The sequence below is a fragment of the Theropithecus gelada genome, chromosome 14 (genome assembly GCF_003255815.1).
Source record: "Theropithecus gelada isolate Dixy chromosome 14, Tgel_1.0, whole genome shotgun sequence".
NCBI lineage: Eukaryota > Metazoa > Chordata > Mammalia > Primates > Cercopithecidae > Theropithecus > Theropithecus gelada.
Window position 1 is genome coordinate 121,437,121 of NC_037682.1, and position 26,267 is coordinate 121,463,387.

Sequence of the window (26,267 nt, forward strand, 5' to 3'; positions counted from 1 at the left end):
CAAAAAAAAAAAAAAAAAAAAAAAAAAAATACAAAAAATTAGCCGGGTGTGGTGGCAGGCACCTATAATCCCAGTTACTCGGGAGGCTGAGGCAGAATTGCTTGAACCTGGGAGGTGGAGGTTGCAGTGGGCCAAGATCATGCCATGCACTCCAGTCTGGGTGACAGAGTGAGACTCTGTCTTAAAAAAAAAAAAAGGGGGGGGGCGGAGCAAGATGGCCGAATAGGAGCAGCTCCAGTCTTCAACTCCCAGCGCCAGCGACACAGAAGACCGGTGATTTCGGCATTTTCAACTGAGCCTCTGCTGCTGATACCCAGGCAAACAGGGTCTGGAGTGGACCTCAAGCAATCTCCAACAGACCTACAGCTGAGGGTCCTGACTGTTAGAAGGAAAACTATCAAACAGGAAGGACACCTACACCAAAACCCCATCAGTACATCACCATCATCAAAGACCAGAGGCAGATAAAACCACAAAGATGGGGAAAAAGCAGGGCAGAAAAGCTGGAAATTCAAAAAATAAGAGCGCATCTCCCCCGGCAAAGGAGCGCAGCTCATCGCCAGCAACGGATCAAAGCTGGACGGAGAATGACTTTGACGAGATGAGAGAAGAAGGCTTCAGTCCATCAAATTTCTCAGAGCTAAAGGAGGAATTACGTACCCAGCGCAAAGAAACTAAAAATCTTGAAAAAAAAGTGGAAGAATTGATGGCTAGAGTAATTAATGCAGAGAAGGTCCTAAACGAAATGAAAGAGATGAAAACCATGACACGAGAAATATGTGACAAATGCACAAGCTTCAGTAACCGACTCGATCAACTGGAAGAAAGAGTATCAGCGATTGAGGATCAAATGAATGAAATGAAGCGAGAAGAGAAACCAAAAGAAAAAAGAAGAAAAAGAAATGAACAAAGCCTGCAAGAAGTATGGGATTATGTAAAAAGACCAAATCTACGTCTGATTGGGGTGCCTGAAAGTGAGGGGGAAAATGGAACCAAGTTGGAAAACACTCTTCAGGATATCATCCAGGAGAACTTCCCCAACCTAGTAGGGCAGGCCAACATTCAAATCCAGGAAATACAGAGAACGCCACAAAGATACTCCTCGAGAAGAGCAACTCCAAGACACATAATTGCCAGATTCACCAAAGTTGAAATGAAGGAAAAAATCTTAAGGGCAGCCAGAGAGAAAGGTCGGGTTACCCACAAAGGGAAGCCCATCAGACTCACAACAGATCTCTCGGCAGAAACTCTCCAAGCCAGAAGAGAGTGGGGGCCAATATTCAACATTCTTAAAGAAAAGAATTTTAAACCCAGAATTTCATATCCAGCCAAACTAAGTTTCATAAGTGAAGGAGAAATAAAATCCTTTACAGATAAGCAAATGCTTAGAGATTTTGTCACCACTAGGCCTGCCTTACAAGAGACCCTGAAGGAAGCACTAAACATGGAAAGGAACAACTGGTACCAGCCATCTCAAAAACATGCCAAAATGTAAAGACCATCGAGGCTAGGAAGAAACTGCATCAACTAACGAGCAAAATAACCAGTTAATATCATAATGGCAGGATCAAGTTCACACATAACAATATTAACCTTAAATGTAAATGGACTAAATGCTCCAATTAAGAGACACAGACTGGCAAACTGGATAAAGAGTCAAGACCCATCAGTCTGCTGTATTCAGGAGACCCATCTCACACGCAGAGACATACATAGGCTCAAAATAAAGGGATGGAGGAAGATTTACCAAGCAAATGGAGAACAAAAAAAAGCGGGGGTTGCAATACTAGTCTCTGATAAAACAGACTTTAAACCATCAAAGATCAAAAGAGACAAAGAAGGCCATTACATAATGGTAAAGGGATCAATTCAACAGGAAGAGCTAACTATCCTAAATATATATGCACCCAATACAGGAGCACCCAGACTCATAAAGCAAGTCCTTAGAGACTTACAAAGAGACTTAGACTCCCATACAATAATAATGGGAGACTTCAACACTCCACTGTCAACATTAGACAGATCAACGAGACAGAAAGTGAACAAGGATATCCAGGAACTGAACTCATCTCTGCAGCAAGCAGACCTAATAGACATCTATAGAACTCTCCACCCCAAATCAACAGAATATACATTCTTCTCAGCACCACATCGTACTTACTCCAAAATTGACCACGTAATTGGAAGTAAAGCACTCCTCAGCAAATGTACAAGAACAGAAATTATAACAAACTGTCTCTCAGACCACAGTGCAATCAAACTAGAACTCAGGACTAAGAAACTCAATCAAAACCGCTCAACTACATGGAAACTGAACAACCTGCTCCTGAATGACTACTGGGTACATAACGAAATGAAGGCAGAAATAAAGATGTTCTTTGAAACCAATGAGAACAAAGATACAACATACCAGAATCTCTGGGACACATTTAAAGCAGTGTGTAGAGGGAAATTTATAGCACTAAATGCCCACAAGAGAAAGCAGGAAAGATCTAAAATTGACACTCTAACATCGCAATTAAAAGAACTAGAGAAGCAAGAGCAAACACATTCGAAAGCTAGCAGAAGGCAAGAAATAACTAAGATCAGAGCAGAACTGAAGGAGATAGAGACACAAAAAACCCTCCAAAAAATCAATGAATCCAGGAGTTGGTTTTTTGAAAAGATCAACAAAATTGACAGACCACTAGCAAGACTAATAAAGAAGAAAAGAGAGAAGAATCAAATCGACGCAATTAAAAATGATAAAGGGGATATCACCACCGACCCCACAGAAATACAAACTACCATCAGAGAATACTATAAACACCTCTACGCAAATAAACTGGAAAATCTAGAAGAAATGGATAATTTCCTGGACACTTACACTCTTCCAAGACTAAACCAGGAAGAAGTTGAATCCCTGAATAGACCAATAGCAGGCTCTGAAATTGAGGCAACAATTAATAGCCTACCAACCAACAAAAGTCCAGGACCAGATGGATTCACAGCTGAATTCTACCAGAGGTACAAGGAGGAGTTGGTACCATTCCTTCTGAAACTATTCCAATCAATAGAAAAAGAGGGAATCCTCCCTAACTCATTTTATGAGGCCAACATCATCCTGATACCAAAGCCTGGCAGAGATACAACAAAAAAAGAGAATTTTAGACCAATATCCCTGATGAACATCGATGCAAAAATCCTCAATAAAATACTGGCAAACCGGATTCAGCAACACATCAAAAAGCTTATCCACCATGATCAAGTGGGCTTCATCCCTGGGATGCAAGGCTGGTTCAACATTCGCAAATCAATAAACATAATCCAGCATATAAACAGAACCAAAGACAAGAACCACATGATTATCTCAATAGATGCAGAAAAGGCTTTTGACAAAATTCAACAGCCCTTCATGCTAAAAACGCTCAATAAATTTGGTATTGATGGAACGTACCTCAAAATAATAAGAGCTATTTATGACAAACCCACAGCCAATATCATACTGAATGGGCAAAAACTGGAAAAATTCCCTTTGAAAACTGGCACAAGACAGGGATGCCCTCTCTCACCACTCCTATTCAACATAGTGTTGGAAGTTCTGGCTAGGGCAATCAGGCAAGAGAAAGAAATCAAGGGTATTCAGTTAGGAAAAGAAGAAGTCAAATTGTCCCTGTTTGCAGATGACATGATTGTATATTTAGAAAACCCCATTGTCTCGGCCCAAAATCTCCTTAAGCTGATAAGCAACTTCAGCAAAGTCTCAGGATACAAAATTAATGTGCAAAAATCACAAGCATTCGTATACACCAGTAACAGACAAACAGAGAGCCAAATCAGGAATGAACTTCCATTCACAATTGCTTCAAAGAGAATCAAATACCTAGGAATCCAACTTACAAGGGATGTAAAGGACCTCTTCAAGGAGAACTACAAACCACTGCTCAGTGAAATAAAAGAGGACACAAACAAATGGAAGAACATACCATGCTCATGGATAGGAAGACTCAATATCGTGAAAATGGCCATACTGCCCAAGGTAATTTATAGATTCAATGCCATCCCCATCAAGCTACCAATGAGTTTCTTCACAGAATTGGAAAAAACTGCTTTAAAGTTCACATGGAACCAAAAAAGAGCCCGCATCTCCAAGACAATCCTAAGTCAAAAGAACAAAGCTGGAGGCATCACGCTACCTGACTTCAAACTATACTACAAGGCTACAGTAACCAAAACAGCATGGTACTGGTACCAAAACAGAGATATAGACCAATGGAACAGAACAGAGTCCTCAGAAATAATACCACACATCTACAGCCATCTGATCTTTGACAAACCTGAGAGAAACAAGAAATGGGGAAAGGATTCCCTATTTAATAAATGGTGCTGGGAAAATTGGCTAGCCATAAGTAGAAAGCTGAAACTGGATCCTTTCCTTACTCCTTATACGAAAATTAATTCAAGATGGATTAGAGACTTAAATGTTAGACCTAATACCATAAAAATCCTAGAGGAAAACCTAGGTAGTACCATTCAGGACATAGGCATGGGCAAAGACTTCATGTCTAAAACACCAAAAGCAACGGCAGCAAAAGCCAAAATTGACAAATGGGATCTCATTAAACTAAAGAGCTTCTGCACAGCAAAAGAAACTACCATCAGAGTGAACAGGCAACCTACAGAATGGGAGAAAATTTTTGCAATCTACTCATCTGACAAAGGGCTAATATCCAGAATCTACAAAGAACTCAAACAAATTTACAAGAAAAAAAACAAACAACCCCATCAAAAAGTGGGCAAAGGATATGAATAGACATTTCTCAAAAGAAGACATTCATACAGCCAACAAACACATGAAAAAATGCTCATCATCACTGGCCATCAGAGAAATGCAAATCAAAACCACAATGAGATACCATCTCACACCAGTTAGAATGGCGATCATTAAAAAGTCAGGAAACAACAGGTGCTGGAAAGGATGTGGAGAAATAGGAACACTTTTACACTGTTGGTGGGATTGTAAACTAGTTCAACCATTATGGAAAACAGTATGGCAATTCCTCAAGGATCTAGAACTAGATGTACCATATGACCCAGCCATCCCATTACTGGGGATATACCCAAAGGATTATAAATTATGCTGCTATAAAGACACATGCACACGTATGTTTATTGCAGCACTATTCACAATAGCAAAGACTTGGAATCAACCCAAATGTCCATCAGTGACAGATTGGATTAAGAAAATGTGGCACATATACACCATGGAATACTATGCAGCCATAAAAAAGGATGAGTTTGTGTCCTTTGTAGGGACATGGATGCAGCTGGAAACCATCATTCTTAGCAAACTATCACAAGAACAGAAAACCAAACACCACATGTTCTCACTCATAGGTGGGAACTGAACAATGAGATCACTTGGACTCAGGAAGGGGAACATCACACACCGGGGCCTATCATGGGGAGGGGGGAGGGGGGAGGGATTGCATTGGGAGTTATACCTGATGTAAATGACGAGTTGATGGGTGCAGCACACCAACAAGGCACAAGTATACATATGTAACAAACCTGCACGTTATGCACATGTACCCTACAACTTACAGTATAATAATAATAAATAAATTAAAAAAAAAAAAAAAAAAAAAGGAATCCTCATGAAAGAAAGATCCAGGAGGTTGGATGCAGGGGTTCATGACTGTAATCCCAGCACTTTGGGAGGCTGAGGCAGGAAGACTATTTGAGCCCCAGGAGCTCAATGCAATGGAGTGAGACCCACCTCTAATTAAAAAAAACAAAAACAAAAACAAAAAACCAGGGGGTAGAGCAGGGTAGGGGAAGAAAGATTCAACCCATGTGTCAAACTTCATCACTGTCTTATTAAACAACTGCCACATCTCCAATCTTCAGTGACCACCATCCAGATCAGTGGCAGCCATCAACATCAAGGCAAGACCTTCCACCAACAAAAAGATTATGACTTGCTGAAAGCTCAGATAATTGCTAGAATTTTTCAGCAATAAAGTATTTTTTAAATATTTGAAAAATTTGTCAAGTATAGTGGCATGCAGCTGTAATCCCAGCTACTCAGGAGGTTAAGGTGGGAAGATCCCTTGACTCCAACCTGGGCAACACAGGAAGACCCTGTCTCAAATTTTATTTTATTTTGAGACAGTCTCACTCTGTCACCCAGGCTGGAGTATGGTGGCACAATCTTGGCTCACTGCAACCTCTGCCTCCCGGGTTCAAGCAATTCTCCTGCTTCAGCCTCCTGAGTAGTTGGGAATACAGGCACCAGACCCTATGCCTGGCTAATATTTTATACTTTTAGTAGAGATGCGGTTTCACCATGTTGGCCAGGCTAGTCTCGAACTCCTGATCTCAAGTGATCCACCTCACTTAGCCTCCCAAAGCGCTGGGATTACAGGTGTGAGCCACCACTCCTGGCCTCAAATTTTAAAAGAGAGAGAATAAAAAAGAAAAAGTCATATATCATACTAGACAATTCAGAAACCACAACATATAACCTGAAGTTTTTATAAGTTAGATAAGTCTCTTTAAAAAAAATCTCGCCAGGCACAGTGGCTCATGCCTGTAATCCCAGCACTTTGGGAGGCCAAAGCGGGTGGATCACCTGAGGTCAGGAGTTCGAGACCAGCCTGGCCAACACGGTGAAACCCCAACTCTTACTAAAAATACAAAAAAATTAGCTGGGTGTAGGGGTGGGTGCTTGTAATCCCAGCTGCTCAGGAGGCTGAGGCAGGAGAATAGCTTGAACCTGTGAGGCGGAGATTGCGGTGAGCCAAGATCACACTACTGTACTCCAGCCTAGTGTCAGAGTGAGACTCCGTCTCAAAAAAAAAAAAAAAAAAAGTGTATGAGGATTCTGATTTCTCCACATCCTCACCAACACTTGTTATTATCCAACTTTGATTCTAGCCATCCTAGTGGATGTGAAGTGGTATGTCACTCACTTCCCTGATAACTAACAATATTGAGCATCTTCATGTGCTTACTGGACATTCGTATATCTTCCTTGGGGTCCACCTGGAGCTCTGCCCATGGGGTTGTCTTTTTGTTACTGAGTTGTCAGAGTTCTTTATATATACTAGATGTGAGTTGCTTATTAAAGAAATGGTTTGCAAATGTTTTCTCTCATTCTGTGGGTTGTCTTTTATGATGGTGTCCTTTGAAGCACAGAAGGTTTTAATTTTTATGAAGTTCAGTGTTTTTCTTTTGCTGTTCATGCTTTTGGTATCACATCTACAAATTCCTTGCCAAATACAAAGTCATGAAGATTTACTAATATGTTTTTTTTTTCAAGGAGTTTTAAAGTTTCAGGTCTTTAATCCATTTTGAGTTATTTTTTGTATATGGTCCCACCTCGCTCTTTTGCATGTAGCTATCCAGTTGTCCCAGCACCATCTGTTAAAAAGTGTATTCTTTTACCACTGAAAGATCTTGGCATCCTAGTTGGAAATCAGTTGAACACAAATGGGTTTATATCTGGACTCTCTATTCCACTGATTTATATGTCCTTGTGCCAGTACCACAATGCTTTAATTACTGTTGTTTTGCAGTAAATTTTGAAGTCAAGAAGCTGAGTACTCCTATTTTGTCCTTTTTCAGTACTATTTTGGCTATTCTGGGTCCCCTGCAACTCCATATTAATTTCAGAATCAGACTGTCAATCTTTACAAAGTCAGCTAGGATTCTGATGGGAACTGCATTGAATTTATAGATTAGTTTGGAGAATACTGCTATCTTTACAATGCTGAATCTTCTGATCCGTGAACATGGGGTGTTTTTCCACTTATTTAGTCTTTAATTTCTTTCAGCAATGTTTTAAGTTTTCAGAGTATGAGTTTTTCTTTGTTAAATTTATTCTTTTGACATCACCATGAAAAAAATCATTTTCTTAATTTTTTCTTTTTTTCAGCCAAGAGTCTCACTCTGCTGCCCAGGCTGGAGTGCACTGGTATGATCATGGCTCACTGAAGCCTTGATCTGCTGGGCTCAACTGATCTCTGCCCCTCAGTCTCCTGAGTAGCTGGGACTACGGGCATGGGCCACCAACAAGCCTGGCTAATTTTTGTATTTTCTGTAGAGATGGGGTTTTGAAACATTGTCCAGGCTGGTCTCAAACTCCTGGGCTCAAGCAATCCACCCACCTTGACCTCCCAAACTGCTAGGATTACAGGCATGAGCCACTGAATCCAGCCTGTTTTCTTAATTTAATGCTTCACTGCAAATGTATAATAAGACAACTGATGTTTGTATATTGGTTTTATATTCTGCAACCTTGTTCAACTTGTTTATTAGTCCTATATTCTTTTTTTTTTTTTGAGACGGAGTCTCGTTCTGTTGCCCAGGCTGGAGTGCAGTGGCCGGATCTCGGCTCACTGCAAGCTCCGCCTCCCAGGTTCACGCTATTCTCCTGCCTCAGCCTCCCTTGTAGCTGGGACAACAGGCGCCCGCCACCACACCCAGCTAATTTTGTGTTTTTAGTAGAGATGGGGTTTCACCGTGTTAGCCAGGATGATCTCTATCTTCTGACCTTACAATCCGCCCACCTCAGCCTCCCAAAGTGCTGGGATTACAAGTGTGAGCCACCGAGCCCAGCAGTCCTATACTTTTTAAACGAATTCCTTATGATTTTCTATAAACAGGTTGCATATCCCTTATCCAAAATGCTTGGGGGCCAGGTGTGGTACTTTACAAAAGTATGTGGCAATTAAGCTATAGAAGTCCAATTCCTAAAGCTCTTACTTTACTTCACAACTGATCAAGTGATAGTAATTACCAAACCTCTGCTAAGATCTCTTTTAAGGATCCTGAATGAAGCTGGTCAAGAACAGGGCTTCAGCCCGAGTGCAGTGGCTTATGCTTGTAATGCCAGCACTTTGGGAAGCTAAGGCGGGCAGATGGCTTGAGCTCAGGAATTTAAGACCAGCCTGGGCAATATGGTAAAAATCCATCTCTACAAAGAAATACAAAAATTAGCCAGGTGTGGTAGTGTGTGCTTGTAGTCCCAGCTACTTGGGGGACTGAGGCAGAAGGATTGCTTGAGCCTGGGAGGTCGAGGCTGCAGTGAGCCCAGACTGAGCCACTGCATTCCAGCCTAGGTCAAACAGTGAGACCCTGTCTCAAAATAATAATAATAATAATGAAATAATAAGAATAAGGCTTCAGATAGCAGCTCTATAAATTACCAGTTTTTGGAGATACAGAGAGTTATAGAAAATTTCTGCTGTGATATAGTCAATATTACATTAAGTGTCTCTAGGGGAACCACATGCCAGACTATGGAGTGTGACTCTGGGACTGGTATTATCTCATACTACAACTATTACTACTAATGGCTTAACTGTTATGTTAGAGACTAAAAAAAATAAAGGATGAATGAACACATTAAAAAAGAGGCAATATTTTAAAACACTCAAACAGAATGAAAAAATTTGAATTTTAGAGCTTAAAGGGCAAATAGATTATTTTATGGCTCAGGAAATGTAGTTTAGCTCAACAAGTGCCAGTGGGAGCCAATGAGGGTTCTTCCTTTCCGAAGTATGGAGCAAAGCCATGTCCTTTGAGTTTGAACTGGTGGAGCCAAGAGTTCCTCACTAGTCTCTTTACTAAGCAGTTTTCGGTTTTCACAAAAATCTTTGCTTTTTAATTTCTTCTCTGTATTTTTCATTCTTCAGTATTTCCTCCATAGTAGGTGGAGTCATTCTTGCTCTTTTTTTTTTTTTTTTTTTTTTTTGTGGTGAGACGGAGTTTCACTCTTGTTAGCCAGGCTGGAGTGCTGTGGTGCAATCTCAGCTCACTGCAACCTCCGCTTCCCAGGTTCAAGTGATTCTCCTGCCTCAGCCTCCTGAGTAGCTGGGACTATAAGCATGTACCACCATGACTGGCTAATTTTTCTATCTTTAGTAGAGACAGGGTTTCACCATGTTGGCCAGGTTGGTCTCGAACTCCTGACCTCAGGTGATCTGCCTGCCTCGGCCTCTCAAAGTGCTAGGATTACAGGCATGAGCTACTACACCCAGCCTGTTTCTTGTTCTTCTGATCCAAGCTTCCCATTTTGTTGGACTATCCCCTACTTCACAGTCTTTTTTATTTGTTGCTTCTACAGTTCTTTTCTCTTGAATAGTTTGTCCTCACCTCTCCAGTTCTTGTACTCTGGGATAGACTAGTATTTGTTCCCAAACCAGTTCATGCCCACATGCTCCTTCACTTCTTTTGACAGTGATCTCCACAAGGCACAGAACAAATCCTGAGAGCAACCCATGCTGTCCACCCTGCTCTCAGGATTGCTAGCAGCCAGTCTGCAGCAGGGAGTAATGCTCCAGCCACTGATCCAGCCCCCCTGTAAGTGTATTCTTTTTAGTGATTTGATAATAGTGTAAGAATAATTGTTTCTATAAAAGAACAACTGTTATTAGAATGAAAATCTTACTACTTCTAAAACTCATATTCGATCTGTTCAAACCAGTAAATCAACTATCCCAAAAGTGACAAACTACACAACTAAAAAGATTGATGTGGAAAAATGTTATGACTCATTACAGTAAATTCCTTTCTAAATTATCAGACTGAGAGGAAATCAGGCAAATTCTGTAACAAAATGATCTTTAAAACAATGAAAAAATTACCAATGGGCCAGAATATTAAAAGCTGAGTCCTTAGCTTTAGTTATTTGCTGCCTTGACAGACATTAGCCTATTCTGATTATCTGAATATCCCACAAAAATACACACTTGTCGACCTGTAAATGTATTTTTAAAATTACAATAAACTTTAAAAAATCTATTAATTTGAATATGCTCTGAAACTTCCTACCTGAAAATTTCCCAATAAAGTATACCTCACACCATAACTACTCAATTCCTATTAAGGTTTCTAATTCTAGATCTGCCACAGACACTCTCGGTATCCCTGTCCCTACAGAAGATCACTACAAGGATAAATACATTTGAATCTTTTGACACATTACTAAGCATTAATTAAAAGAATTACAGTCTTTTCAAATTACCCAGAACTCAGTAACAGATTTCTTCACCTCATGCATAATTAGGCTTTATTCAAGTATTTCACATTCAATTCAATTATCAATGAATATATTAATATTGCCTGGAGACAGCATGTACACTAGGTAGAGCAACAGCTTTTTAGTTCAGACAGACCTGCACGTTAATCATGGTTATACAACTGTAGTGGCTGGATGACCTTAAACAAGGGAGCTTTCTGAGGACCGTGATACAGATTAAATGAGACGAGTCTGTGTAAAGTGCCCAGTGCCTAGCACAGACTGTTTACATAAGAACATGGTGATTAACAGATAAGCTATCATTATTGACAGATCTCTGACTCTATCACCTTCGACTAAAATCTCAGTAAGATCCTTCTGAATGTCAATTCTGGGCTTCTACTGTCCAGCTAGAGTGCCAGACAATTCCATCTGAATGTGTTCGCCATTTTGCAAATTCAATGTCTGAAAACAAATTCAAATTATTTCCCAACTAACATACCACTAAAGAATTTCTTAATCTGTTAATCATGGATACCTTCAATTGCTCAGGCACCCATAGCTTAAAATCTAGTACTAATTTTTGATTCTCCACGCCCCATCCCTCACCTCCCATCAAAACTGGGTATGATCTCTCAGGCACTCTCCCTTCACAGCCAAGTTTATAAAAATTACAGATACTCCCCACTGATAAATATTTATCATAAATCAAAGTCATTTCCCAGAGCAAGAGTGTTAATTATGCTCATTACCAAGAGATGATGATAATGGTCTTGTGTGGTCATGTAAGTCTTAGCTCTCTAGTCTTCATTAGTTTTTTCTCTGTGCTTAGTTTTGAGGTATGAATATTATTAAATCCAGCATGTTCGATAAGCACAAAAACAGTAAGAATGGTGAAAGAATTAACAAAGAGAGGTGTTGGAAATAAAATGCAGAGATATATTAATAAATAATGAGAAAGCTGCTGCTCCCATAAATGGGATCAATATTAAACAGAATGAATGACTCTGAAGTACTTACAACAAATTCTGTAACATATGAAGATGATATACCTACATGATAACTGATAATAAAAGACGGGAAAAAATGATCGGAGAAATGGAAAAACTTTGGAGTATGTGGTTAGAGTGGCATTAACACTAGACAGCGGATTTTAAACTTGAATCTCAGGCCTCTTTACACTCTTAAAAGTTATTGAGAACCCAAAAGAGCTTTTGCTTTATATTTATATGAACTATATCTAAAAATATTTACCATATTATAAATTAAAACTTAGAAATTTAAAAAATTATTCATCTAAAAATAACAGTAAGTCTGTTACATTTTAAGACAACATAGTTTTCAAAAAACTAAATTTTCTCAGACCAAAAAAAAAAAAAAAAACCAAAAAGGCAAGAGTAGCACTGAGTGTGGTTTACTGGAAATCAACTGAATTCTCATATGTGTTAAGTCTGTTACAGCATGGCATTTCAGCTGAGCGCAGTGGCTCACGCCTGTAATCCCAGCACTCTGGGAGGCCGAGGCAGGCAGATCACCTGAGGTCAGGAGTTCGAGACCAGCCTGGCCAACATGGTAAAACCCTCGTCTCTACCAAAAACACAAATATTAGCCTGGTGTGGTGGCGCACACTCATAGTACTAGCTACTTGGGAGGCTGAGGCAGGAGAATCACTTGAACCTGGGAGGTAGAGGTTGCAGTGAGCCGAGATCATGCCACTGTACTCCAGCCTGGGCGACAGAGCAAGACTCTGTCTCAAACAAAATTTAAAAAAAAAAAAAATCACATTTCAAGTAGGTAGCCTCTGGAAAACTCCGTTGTATATCTAAGAATAAGAATGAAAAATGGCAAGTAACGTCTTAAAACATTGCTAAAAGATTGTTTTGATCTCATGTACTCTCTAAAAGGTTCTGGGAATCCCCAAGGAGAGTGCCCAGACTACATTAACCACTGCTTTCAAGTTTAATGTTAAAAATCAGGACTGGGCCTGTGTGCGGTGGCTCATGCCTGTAATCCCAGGACTTTGGGAGACTGAGGCGGGCAGATCACCTGAGGTCAGGTGTTCGAGCTCAGCCCGCTCAACATGGCAAAACCCTGTCTCTACTAAAAATACAAAAATTAGCCGGGCATGGTGACACACACCTGTAATCCCAGCTACTCGGGAGGCTGAGGCACGAGAATTGCTTGAACCCAGGAGGCGGAGGTTGCAGAGAACTGAGATCACACCACTGCACTTCAGCCTGGGCGACAGAGTCAGACTCCGTCTCAAAAAAAAAAAAAAAAAAGGACATGGTTAGGAATTTGTAGACAAGAATTTAAGACTAAGCAAGGTGAATGGACTGCTATTTAAATAAACCACAGAAAGATAGCTCCACATCTGCAAGATTCTACTAAATCTGCAAACCAAAAAGTAGTAAAACAATGTGATGTGGGAAATGCTCAAGAGGTCTGTTTTGCCATTTGTCATTGAAGGTGGATGAGTTTAATATTTGTGTATTTAAGGCACGCGTCCCTACCTGAACAAATCTGCAATGTAGATATAAAAAATTTAGGTGGCTGGGCATGGTGGCTCATGCCTGTAATCCCAGCACTCTGGGAGGCCGAGGCAGGTGTGTCACCTGAGGTCAGGAGTTCAAGACTAGCCTGGCCAACATGGTGAAACCCCGTCTCTACTAAAAATACAAAAATTAGGCACAGTGACGTGTGCCTGTAATCCCAGCCACTCAGGAGGCTGAGGCAGGAGAACTGCTTGAACTCGGAGGCGGAGGTTGCAGTGAGCCGAGATCATGCCACTACACTCCAGCTCCAGGGCGACAGAGCAAGACTCCAGCTCGACAAAAAAAAAAAAATTCTTTTAGGTAAAAGATGATGGTCAAGAGAATGTTTATCTGGCCTAGAAAAATAGAACCTGCTGGGTAGCTTCAGAAGTTAGGTTTCCTTGCAGACAAAAAAAAAAAAAAAAAAAAAAAAGTGGGGCAGAGGGAGGGGGGCATACAAAACAAGCCAATTAAGTTTTCATATCTGGAATGAAGGCCTAGAATTATGGGGCTCATTTTGTTACCACAGGAGAGCCAGCCTACGGATGGCAAAGCAAGAACTTAGGTCCTCAAGGATATCACTGAATTGCTAATTTAACCAACTTTGAGGCTGTTTTTTGTTTTAAATAAATGTCTGTATTGTTTCAGTCACCTGATTCAAGGTTTTCCAATAACATAAATTGAATACCCTCACACACATGTCCCATAGGTATTTCAGCAGGTCCCAAGTGAATTCATTACCATCTCTCAAAAATGTATTCTTCTTTTTCAAGTACTAATGACAGTACAACTCCAAAAAGCTAAAACCCCCAAATGTTCATGTTCTAATCCCTTGAATTTGTGAAAGATAACTTTATGGCTTTGCAGATGTGATGAAATATCTTGGAATGGGGAGATGATCCCAGATTACCTAGGTGGGCCCTAAATACAGTCACAAGTCTCCTTATAGAAGGAAGGCAGATGGAGACTTGGCACACACAGGAGAAGGTGAAAGGTGGGGAAGAGAAGGTGGCGTGGCAATGTAAAGACTGCAGTGATGAATGATATGGTCACAAGATGAATGCCTGCAGCCCACATAAGCTGGAAGAGGAAAGGAGTGGTTTCTCCCCCAGATCCTTTGGAGGGAAGGAGTACTTGCCAACATCTTGATCTCAACCCAGTTATGATAATTTCAAGCTTCTGTGAGAAAATTAATGTGTTGTTTTAAGCTCTCTAATTTGTCATAATTAATTACAACAGCCACAGAAAACTAACACAATTTCTCTTCCCCTTTTCCTCCTAACACAGACCTGGTCACCAAGACCTATTTCACAAATCCATCCCTTCCTTTCTCCACTGTCGCTGCCTTGGACTACTGAAACAGCATCCTGATTGATCTCCTTGCCTTCAGTCTCACTGGCCTTATATTAATCTTTACTATTATTTAAACTGTCTCTAAAATACAATTATCTGAGTCCAGACACTTATTAGCTCACAGCTTGATAATCACGCTGAACTATCAACAGTACTTGGTACTTTTCAGCACTATCCTACACCCGATCACATCTGATATGGACTGATTTAAATATATAAAATCCTTGAGATCTGGCAGAACCATTATTATCTCCCATTATATTGATGGGGAAATTGAGGTTCAGAGAATTAAATGACTTGGCTAAGGTTACAGGGCTAGTTACAGCAACTTATATCCTGATGGTAAGCTTTCTCGCTATTTTACAATCTATTATGCTTTTAGATACTTTAGGTTGGTGTCTCTCCCTCCTTGCTCTGCAAAATGAACTCTCTGCCCTCAACTGGTTTTGACTCTTCATTTTCCATATACATCATACATAATCCCACTTCCCCAGCTCTGGTCCCTTTTCAGAATTCCCTCCTCACTGATTTCCACAGGTCAAATTCTGTTTTGTTTTGTTTTCCCTTCTAACCTAAATGTCAGCAAAGCCTTTTTTTTTGAGACAGAGTCTCATTTTGTCGCCCAGGCTGGAGTGCAGTGGCACAAACTCGGCTCACTGCAACCTCCGCCTGCCGGGTTCAAGCGATTCTCGTGCCTCAGCTTCCTGAGTAGCTGGGATTATAGGTGTGCGCCACCATGCCCGGCTAATTTTTGTATTTTTAGTACAGACAGGGTTTCACCATGTTAACCAGGCTGGTCTCCAACTCCTAACCTCATGATCCGCCCACTTCAGCCTCCCAAAGTGCTGGGATTACAGGTGTGAGGCACTGTGCCCAGCCAGCCTTCCATTTTGATGCCACTTTCAGATGTACTTTCAAATATATTCTTTGGATCTTAAAATCTTAATGAAACTAACGATGAGAAAAATAAAGATTAGAGAAAATATGGGCTAACAGGGACTCAAATTCAAAGCCTCTGACTTTAATTAAATCCTATTCTCATTTTATTATTAAACCAAGCTGTCTTTCTCTACACTGAACTCTGGTGGTAGTTCTATTTAGACCCACAGATCCTGTGTTTGATATCATATCAATTTAGGTTTACCAGGGTATTTGCTCTGTCTCTCCAAGGATTATTCCAATATATTTATGGAATCAATCACATCTGTACTCCCAGCACAGGTTCTTTAAAAATCACTTTATGAGTGCTTTCCTGATATAATTCATGTATAATAAACTGCATAGTGTACAATTTGATGAGTTATGACATATATATCACCACCACCATCAAGATAAGGAATATTGCCACAATTTCTGTAAGTTTCTTTGCAATCTCGCCTTCCTGTCCTTGCCAGGAATTATCAATGTGCTTTTCACTTTAGTAGTTCCATTTTCTAGAATTTTATATAAATGGGATTATATAGCACGTACTCTTTTTTTCAGACTTCTTTCATGGACATAATTATTCTGAGATTCATCCATGCTGTTGAGCGTAAGGATTTTTGTTCTTTTTATTGTTGAATACTATTCCATCGCACGGATGTAACACAATCTGTTTTATCATTTAATTGCTGATAGACTTAAGTTGTTTGAAGTTGGGCTATTACAAATAAAGCTGCTGTGCACATTTGTGTACAAGATTTGTGTGGACAAATCAGCAGCAGATGTTCTTAATTATTTGTTCCTATAACATTTATGTGTTATACTCTTAATATTGCTTATTATATTGTAGTGATTCCATAAAAAAAGTCACTACTCTATTCACCAGTACATTTTACATATAAGTGATCAGCAAGTAGTTTACAGATTTTGCTTAGTCATGGGCCTAATGCGACTTGACAGACAAGGCTGAGTCCTGTCTATATTCTATAACCACCTAAAAGAGTGCATACACTGGTATGCAACAAGATCATAAGAAAAAAATTTAAAATTAAAAAAATAGAAATAAAAGAGTGTGCACTGAAAAATCACTGAGTAAATGTTCTTGATTTATGGTGCTTATGTTTGTGAGAAGCATATTGTTCTTTTAGGTTCAGTCACATTATGATTAAAAGCTTAATTGCAAATGGCAAACAAAATATATAAATTAGTATTTTAAGAGTGCAACATACACAACATACAAATGTTTTGTAGGAAACCTGTTAAAACAATTGATTTAAGAATGGAAGAATCACAGCACAACACAGGAACTTCAGGTTAAACTTACATGGAAAATGTAATCATGTGTACTCGAACTAGTGAAAATTACAACTCAACCACCCCACCAAAAGTTATTAAAATAAGATGTTTCTCACTATTGAGTCTTTTTTTCTTTACAAATATAGCAGTACCTCATATTTTATATTTTGCTCTAAACTTGTCACTCTTATCAATCTAAGTAAATGTCTATTTTTTCCCATGATACGAACCAAGTTTTTAGATTGGATTCACACGAGAACTCATATTTGGGAACATGCTTTTTCTTTTTCTGAACAGTAATGAAAATGTTTTGTGATCTTTATTTCACATTAGTTTACTTCCCTTAAGTGTTTTTCACGTTTTCAGGGAGAATTGCAAATGGACTACCTTATCTGAGTTTAAAAAGATAATCTTAGGCCTGGAACAGTGGCTCATGCCTATAATCCCAACACGTTGCGAGGTCAAGGGAGGAAGCTCCTTTGAGCCTAGGAGTTCAAGACCAGCTGAGGCAACACAGAGAGACCTTGTCTCTACTAAAAAAATTTTTTTAAAAAATTAGCTAAGTGTGGCCGGGCGCGGTGGCTCAAGCCTGTAATCCTAGCACTTTGGGAGGCCGAGACGGGCGGATCACGAGGTCAGAAGATTGAGACCATCCTGGCTAACACGGTGAAACCCCGTCTCTACTAAAAAATACAAAAAACTAGGCCGGGCGCGGTGGCTCAAGCCTGTAATCCCAGCACTTTGGGAGGCCGAGATGGGCGGATCACGAGGTCAGATCGAGACCATCCTGGCTAACACGGTGAAACCCCGTCTCTACTAAGAAATACAAAAAATAGCCGGGCGAGGTGGCGGGCGCCTGTAGTCCCAGCTACTCGGGAGGCTGAGGCCGGAGAATGGCGTGAACCCGGGAGGCGGAGCTTGTAGTGAGCTGAGATCCGGCCACTGCACTCCAGCCTGGGCTACAGAGCGAGACTCCGTCTCAAAAAAAAAAAAAAAAAAAAAATACAAAAAACTAGCCGGGCAAGGTGGCGGGTGCCTGTAGTCCCAGCTACTCGGGAGGCTGAGGCAGGAGAATGGTGTAAACCCGGGAGGCGGAGCTTGCAGTGAGCTGAGATCCGGCCACTGCACTCCAGCCCGGGCGACAGAGCCAGACTCCGTCTCAAAAAAAAAAAAAAAAAAAAAAAATTAGCTAAGTGTGATGCCGTGCGCCTGTAGTATCGGCTAGACAGGAGGCTGAGTGAGGCAGGAGGATCACTTGAGCCTGGAAGGTCAAGACTACAGTGAGCTGTGATTTCACCACTGCACTCCAGCCTGGATGACAGCAAGATCTTGTATCAAAAAAAAGACCATTTGGCCGGGCATGGTGGCTCACGCCTGTAATCTCAGCACTTTGGAAGGCCAAGGCAGGTGGATCACCTGAGGTCAGGAGTTTGAGACCAGCCTGGCCAACATGATGAAACTCCATCTCTACTACTACTACTACTACTACTACTACTAAAATAATTAGCTGGGGATGGTGGTGCACGCCTGTAATATCAGCTACTTGGGAGGCAGAGGCAGGAGAATCGGTTGAACGTGGGAGGCAGAGGTTGCAGTGGGCCGAGACTGCATCACTGCACTCCAGCCTAGGCAACAAGAGCGAAATTCCAACTCAAAAAATAAAAAAAATAAAAAACAAACAAACATTTTATAACTAGTTGTTTTTCAATGAAACAAAGATTCTAATCATTTTACTCTATGAATAAGCCCTTTCTATTTCAGAGATTTGAAAAAGTAATGGAGAGTTATCAATAAATCAATTAATTCAGAAACATTAAACGATTAGAATTTCCTCTCCTTGCTGGTAGTCACCAAGTCATGTTGATTGTTACTTTCCACATCAAGGGAAGATAAATTAATATATATTGAGTAACTCCCACCAAGTGTCATTATCTCACTCTGGACTCACAAATTCACAAACCTGGTAAAAGGATATTTTAAATCCAGTTATAGGCCAGGCACAGTAACTCACGCCTGTAATCCCAGCACTTTGTGGGGCCGATGGGTGGATCTCTTGAGGCCAGGAGTTTGAGACCCCGTCTCTACTAAAAATACAAAAATTAGCTGGGTGTGGTGGTGCACGCCTGTAACCCCAGCTACTACTCGGGAGGCTGAGGCACAAGAATTGCTTGAACCTGGGGGGCAGAAGTTGCAGTGAGCTGCGATCACACCACTGCACTCCAGCCTGGGCAACAGAGAGAGACTCTGTCTTAAAAAAATAAAAATAAAAATAAATCCAGTTTTAAAGGAGGAGATAGAAAATCAGATTAAATTGTCCACAGCCCTTTAGCGAAGTAACAAAACCAGGATTTACACAAAGGTCTATATGACGCCCCCCCAAAAAAAATCTTCATTTCCCAGTTATTTTTCCCCACCCCATTATGCTGTCATTTATAATAATTTAACCCATTTATGCCAGAGGTTGCAATTATTTGAATTTTTGCAATCAGACCTTAGCGGTGACCTTCAGCAGGATAGAAATAACTCCCACATGCTTAGGGTTCCAATAATGTAACGGTAGGCATAAATGGGTTAATCACAGTACTTAAGGGATATCTGCTATTCGTATCATATTATTGTATCTAGAAAGAAAGACTGAATAGAAGGCCTATCTATCTTATTCATCCATGTGGCTCCTTACACGAGCAAGTAAAATTCAAGTCAGTTTTAGTCAACTAGCATTTAAAGAGCTCCTTGTTTTCCCTAAAGAGTTTTTAAGTGTCCACACCAAGCACTCAAGAGTTCAACTGCATATATGCTTTAAAATATGTACACAAGTGGAAGTAACATCAGCCTCGAGAACTGAGTAGCTGTACTGTGTGGCGTCGTGGTCTAGGCACTTCTTGGACAGCAATGTCTCACCTGCCGATGAAACACTCCTGCGCAAGAAGATCAAGAAGCAGAAACTCAAATTGCGGCACCAGAACCTAAAGTTGCAGGGGCCTCAAATCTAATCGTCAGAAACTCAAAATGGAGATGTGTCTGAAGAAAAAATGAGAGGTAGAAAGGTTAAAAAATCAAAAAACTCTATGAATGTGGGCTTATCAGAAGCTCAAAATGGAGACGTGTCTCAAGAAGCAGTGGAAAATATAAAAGCTAAAAAAATCTCCCCAGAAATCCACCATATTAACCAATGGAGAAGCAGCAATGCAGTCTCCCAATTCAGAATCAAAAGAGAAAAACAGTGAATGATGCTGGGACTGACACAAAAAAAGCAAAAACTTAAAACAGAAGAATCTGAAGAAGAAAGTGCTGAGACTCCTAAAGAAACAGAAAATAACGTGGAGAAGCCAGATAATGATGACGACAGTGAGGTGCCCAGCCTACCCCTGGGACTGACAGGAACGTCTGAGGATACTTCATTTGCCTCTCTATGTAATCTCGTCAATGAAAACACTCTGAAGTTTAAAAAAAAAAAAAAGGGTTTTACAAACATGACTGAAATTCAGCATAAAAGTATCAGACCACTTCTGGAAGGCAGGGATCTTCTAGCAGCTGCAAAAACAGGCAGTGGTAAAACCCTGGCTTTTCTCAATCCTGCAGTTGAACCCACTGTTAAAATTCATGCCCAGGAATGCATCGGGGGTCCTTGTTCTCTCACCTACTAGAGAACTAGCCATGTAAACTTTTGGTGTTCTTAAGGAGCTAATGACTCACCACGTGCATACCTATGGGTTGATAATGGGTGGCAGTAACAGATGTGCTGAAGCACAGAAACTTGCTAATGAGATTAACACCATTGTGGCCACACCACGTCGCCTGCTGTACCATATGCAGAATATTCCAGGGTTTATGAATAAAATCTGCGGTGTCTGGTTATTGATGAAGCCGATCGTATCTTGGATGTTGGGTCTGAAGAGGAATTAAAACAAATATTTAAACTTTTGCCAACACGTAGACACACTATGCTCTTTTCTGCCACCCAAACTTGAAAAGTTGAAGGCCTGGCAAGGATTTCTCTGAAAAAGGACCATTTTATGTTAGTGTTGATGATGATAAAGCTAATGCAACAGTGGATGGTCTGGAGCAGGGATATGTTGTTTGTCCTTCCGGAAAGAGATTCCTTCTGCTCTTTACATTCCTTAAGAAGAACTGAAAGAAGCAGCTCATGGTCTTCTTTTCATCTTGTATGTCCGTGAAATACCACTAAGAGTTGCTGAACTACATTGATTTGCCCGTCTTGGCCATTCATGGAAACCAAAAGCAAAATAAATGTACAACCACATTCTTCCAGTTCTGCAATGCAGATTTGCGAACACTATTGTGTACGGATGTGGCACCAAGAGGACTGGACATTCCTGAAGTCGAATGGATTGTTCACTATGACCATCTGGATGACACTAAGGAATATATTCATCATGTGGGTAGAACAGCCAGAGGCCTAAATGGAAGAACGCATGCCTTGACCATTTTGGGCCCAGAAGAAATCGGTTTTCTTTGCTACTTGAAAGAATCCAAGGTTCCATTAAAGTGAATTTGACTTTTCCTGGTCTAAAATTTCTGACATTCAGTCTCAGCTTGAAAAATTGATTGAAAAGAATTACTTTCTTCGTAAGTCAGCCCAGGAAGCATTTAAGTCATACATACGAGCCTATGATTCCCAGACTCTGAAACAGATCTTTAATGTAAATAACTTAAATTTGCTCCAAGTTACTCTGTCATTTGGTTTCAAGGTGCCTCCCTTTGTTGACCTGAATGTCAACGACAATGAAGGCAAGCAGAAAAAGCGAGGAGGTGGTGGTGGATTTGGCTACCAGAAAACCAAGAAAGTTGAGAAGTCCAAAATCTTTAAACACATTAGCAAAAAATCATCTGACAGCAGGCAGTTCCCTCACTGAACACATGCCTTTCTTTTATCTTGAATAACTGTACTAAAATGAATTTTTTTCCCCTTGATTTAACAAGATTTTTGTAGCCTTTAGAATTTAAACTTATCTAACAAGAGTATAAATTGACTTGGGTTGCAAGCACTGAGTACTGTATTTTTGGGATATAAAACAGGTCTTAATTTTCTTGGTTGCCCAAGGGCAGAGCAAGAATATCTGGTCTTTCTTGTGATTATATAATATTTTAATTTTAAATATCCCTCCCTCATACACACAAATGTATGTTACTGTTTTAATATAATTAAATTTTTGTACCTTTTAAAAAAATACGTACACAAGCACAGTGGCTTTCTCCAACTTACCTCTGCACAAGCAGTTAACTTTATATATGTCTTGGTATGGGTTGAATTGGGTTCCCTAAAAAGATACGTTGAGATCCTGAACCCCAGTGCCTCAGAATGGGACCTAATCAGGGAAATGGAGTCTTTAGAGGTAATCAAGTTCAAGGGAGATCATTAAGGTGTCCTCGTATAAAGGGGACATTTGTAGACAGACATGCACATAGGGAGGATGCCCCATGAAGACTGGAGTTGTGCTGCCACAAGCCAAGGCACTACCAGAAGCTAAAAGAGAGACGTGGAACAAGAGATGCTTTCCTCATGGTCCTCAGGAGGAACCAACCCCACCTATGCCTGATTTCGAACTTCTAGCCTCCACAACTATGAGACAAAAATTTCTGTAACAGCCACCTACTTTGTCATAGTTTGTTATGGTACCCTAGCAAACTAATACATGTTGCTTTTCAAAGTAATGTAAAAATTAAAAACATTTTAATAAACTAAATGTTTTGACTAAAAGGCACAGATTGTCAGAAGAGATAAAAGCATTCTCAAATATGTTTTTTTAAATAAGAAACCCACTTTAAATAAAAAGACAGATAGATATATGGAAGAATATATATCATGCAAACAGTATGTACAAGAAAGCTGGAGTTGGCTTACTTTAACACCAGACAAAGCAGACTAAAGACAAAGTATTATCAAAGATAGAGGTGAGTAATAAAAAATGAGTATGCTGGCCGGGCGCAGTGGCTCAAGCCTGTAATCCCAGCACTTTGGGAGGCTGAGGCGGGTGGATCACAAGGTCAGGCGTTCAAGACCCGCCTGGCCAACATGGTGAAACTCCGTCTCCACTAAAAAAATACAAAAAAAAATTAGCCAGGCGTAGTGGCGCTCACCTGTAACCCCAGCCAATCAAGAAGCCTGAGGCAGAAGAATCGCTTGAACCGGGGTTCAGAGGTTGCAGGGGGCCGAGGACCACACCACTCCCCCCAACCCGGGGGGAAAAAGTGAACCTCTGCTAAAAAAAAAAAAAAAAAGAGTCTGCTTCAAAATAAAACACTGACAAAATTAAAGGGAAAGTTAATTCCACAATAATAACTGATGATTGTTTTTTTGAGACAGGGTCTTACTCTGTTGTCTAGATTAGAGAGGGGAGGCACAATCACAACACACACAGCCTGGACCTCCAGGACTCAAGCAATCCTCCCACCTTAGCCTCCTGAATAGCTGGGACTACAGGCGTGCGCCACCTCACCTAGCTGATTTTTGTATTTTTTTGTGGAGACAGGGTTTCATTATGTTGCCCAGGCTGGTCTCAAACTCCTGGGGCTCAATGGATCCACCCACCTTAGTTTTCCAAAGTGCTGAGATTACAGGTGTGAGCCACCATGCCTGGCCAAAAGTTGAAGTTTTTTTTTTTTTTAAACATTGAGTCTCACTCTGTCGCCCAGGCTGGAGTGCAGTGGCATGATCTCTAATGTAATTTACTATTACATTAGACATTCGAATGGGTATGAAGTGGTAAGTCATTGATATTTAGAGACCATCATTTCTTTTTTTTTTTTCTTCCCGAGACAAAGTCCCGCTCTGTCACCCAGACTGGAATGCAATGGCACGATCTTGGCTCAATGGCACGATCTTGGCTCACTGCAACCTTCACCTCCCGGGTTCAAGCAATTCTCCTGCCTCAGCCTCCCAAGTGGCTGGGACTACAGGTATACACCACCACGCCTGGCTACTTTTTGTATTTTTAGTAGAGACGGCGTTTCACCATGTTGGCAAGGCTGGTCTTGAACTCCTGACCTCAGGTTATCCGCTTGCTTCAGTCTCCCAAAGTGCTGGGATTACAGGTGTGAGCCACCACGCCCAGCAATAGTTGAAGATTAATAACCCCTCTCTGCAATTATAGAACTGAACACCACACACACACACACACACACACACACACACACACAAACCATCAGTAAAGATATAAAAAATCTGCAGCTTGGGAAATATGGTGAAACCCGTCTCCACAAAAAATACAAAAATTAGCCAGACATAGTGGCATGCACCTGTAGTGCCAGCTACTTGGGAGGCTGCGGTGAGAGGATTTCTTGACCCTGAGGGGTGGAGGTTACAGTGAGCCAAGATTAATCCACTGCACTCCCTGTCTCAAAAAATAAAAAAAAGATGTAAAGGGAAATCATCTTAACCAAATTGACATTTACAGCACAGAATATACAGTCTTTTGAAGTGCAAAGTGGTATGTTCACCAAGAAAGATCATATGCTGGGCCATAAGACAAATCTTAATAAATTTTAAAGGAATGAATGCACAGAGCATGTTCTCTCACCGAAACAGAAAAAGTAATAAAATATCAAGAAAGCCCTAAATATCTGGAAATTAAACAACACACTTCTAAATAATAACCCATGGGCTGGTCAAATAAGGAATCAACAAAGGAAACTGGATATTTTTAACTGATATTGAAAATATGACAACATCAAAATTTGTGGGATGCAAAAGCAGCACTTAGAGGAAAATCTGTAGCTTCAAAGGATATGTTAGAGATGACGGTCTCCAGGCCAGGCGCGGTGGCTCACGCCTGTAATCCCAGCACTTTGGGAGGCCAAGGTGGGCGGATCACAAGGTCAGGAGTTCCAGACCAGCCTGACCAACATGGCGAAACCCCGTCTCTACTAAAAATACAAAATTTAGAAGGTCATGGTGGCGCGCACCTGTAACCCCAACTACTTGGGAAGTTGGGGTAGGAGAATCACTTGAACCCAGGAGGCAGAGGTTGCAGTGAGCCAAGATGGTGCCATTGTACTCCACCCTGGATGACAGAGCGAGACTTTGTCTTGGGGGAAAAAAAAAAAAAAAAGAAATTATGGTCTCTAAATATCATGACTTACCACCTCATAACCATCTGAATGTCTAATAGTTTAAAAAAACAAAAACAAAATAACAAGTCTTGGCAAGGATGTGGAGAAATTAAAATCCTTGTGCACAGCTGGTGGGAATGTAAAATGGTGTAGCCACTGTAGAAAACAGTATAGTGGTTCCTCAAAAAATAAAAAATAGAAATTATCATATGATCCAGCAATTTCACTTCTGGGCAGATACTCAAAAGAAGTGAAAGCAAGCACACACCAGTATTTGTACATTAATATTCAAAGCAGCATTATTCACAATAGCCAAAAGGTAGAAGCAACCCAAATGTCCACAAGACATGAATGAACTAATGAAATGTGGCATAAATACACAATGGAATATTATTCAGCCTTAAAAAGGAAGGAAATTCAGATATATGCTGCAACACAAATGAACCCTGAAGACATTATGCAAGTGAAATAAACCAATAATTAAGGAACAAATACCATATGATTCCAATTGCATGATGTAGTTACAGGACACTCAAATTCAGAGACAGAAAAGTAGAAGGGTGGTTGCCTGGGGATGTGGGTAGAGAGGGATGGGGAGTTACTGTTTAATGAATACAGAGTCACACTGCTGAAAGATGAAGAGAGTTCTGAAAGATGGGTGGGGGTGATGGTTGTGTAATAATGTGAATGTACTTAATGCCACTGAACTGTACCCTTAAAAATGGTTATGATGGCAAATTTTATGTTACGTGTATTTCACCCCCCCCACACACACACATATCAGTGGTCTATACGTCTACCTTAGCTAGAAAAAAAGCAAAGAAAACCCAAAATAAATAGACAAAACAAAGCACAGACATAAATTAAACAGACAAGCCATAGGAAAAATTAAAGCCAAAACTTGGTTCTCTGAAAAAAATAAGCAAAATTGATAAATCTTTAGCTAGACCAATTAAGAAAAAAATGAAGAGGAAAAAAGTGAAGGTGGGGTAGCAGAAGGGAAACCTGTGAAAGAGACAGATATACAGAATAACCAGCACGGCAGGAGTTACTTCAGAAACCAAGGGTACAAGGTATTTCAAGGA

General features: G+C 40.5%; 1 protein-coding gene and 1 pseudogene across 3 annotated transcripts in view; one reads left to right on the forward strand and one right to left on the reverse strand.

The window, feature by feature from the left end:
* Positions 1-26,267, reverse strand: part of ZBTB44 (zinc finger and BTB domain containing 44) — an 89,452-nt gene that overhangs the window by 49,233 nt on the left and 13,952 nt on the right. The gene's annotated exons all lie outside the window — the stretch shown is intronic.
* Positions 20,002-22,053, forward strand: LOC112606490 (annotated as a pseudogene).